We start from the raw sequence: 708 nt of genomic DNA, 5'->3' as shown, positions 1-708 counted from the left end.
CTTCTTCGAACTTGACCTGTCTTTTTATGTCACAAAACGACCCTTAAAGTCCCAGGTCGCTAGCTCAATTCGTTCTCGAGTTATCGTGATGACAGACAGACAGACAGACAGACACACACACACACAGACACACAGACAGACGCGAAACTTTTTGATCATCACTGGAGTAATAGGCTTCGCTATCGCTCAGCCAATCACATCTGAAAAGAGGAAAAGAAAGTTTAGAACAGAGGCCAAAAAGGACGAGGAAAGGGCAGGAGAAATAGAAAGAAACTAACCTCACTCCTCCACCTGGAAGGCGGGGGCGGGGGTGGCGCCATGAAAACGAAACAGATCAGTCTGCAAAAGAAAACAAACAGACGTTCAAACAACAATAACAAAAACAACAACAGCTAAAAGGCGGGAGGAAAAGGCACACACAAAAACCCAGCGAAGGCAGCGAGCGCAAAGATAAGGACTGTGAGGGTTATATAGTTCCTCAAAAGTGCACTTCTGTCTCCGATAAATATAGGAGCCAGTCAGACGAAATTCTGGTTGAGAAAAGGGCGAACAAGGCCCACACACAAAAACGGCTGCGTCGCCCTCAAAAGCATGGTGATAATGCATAAAAGCGATCACAAACATGATCGAGCCGGGAGAAGGACAAAGGCACAATGGGCGGCAAACACTCACTCAGAACCATCACTTCGTCTTCATCATCAGTTACGA

The sequence above is a fragment of the Frankliniella occidentalis genome, unplaced genomic scaffold (assembly GCF_000697945.3).
Source record: "Frankliniella occidentalis isolate FOCC.00 unplaced genomic scaffold, Focc_3.1 Scaffold384, whole genome shotgun sequence".
Classification (NCBI taxonomy): domain Eukaryota; kingdom Metazoa; phylum Arthropoda; class Insecta; order Thysanoptera; family Thripidae; genus Frankliniella; species Frankliniella occidentalis.
This window is presented reverse-complemented; position numbering follows the sequence as displayed.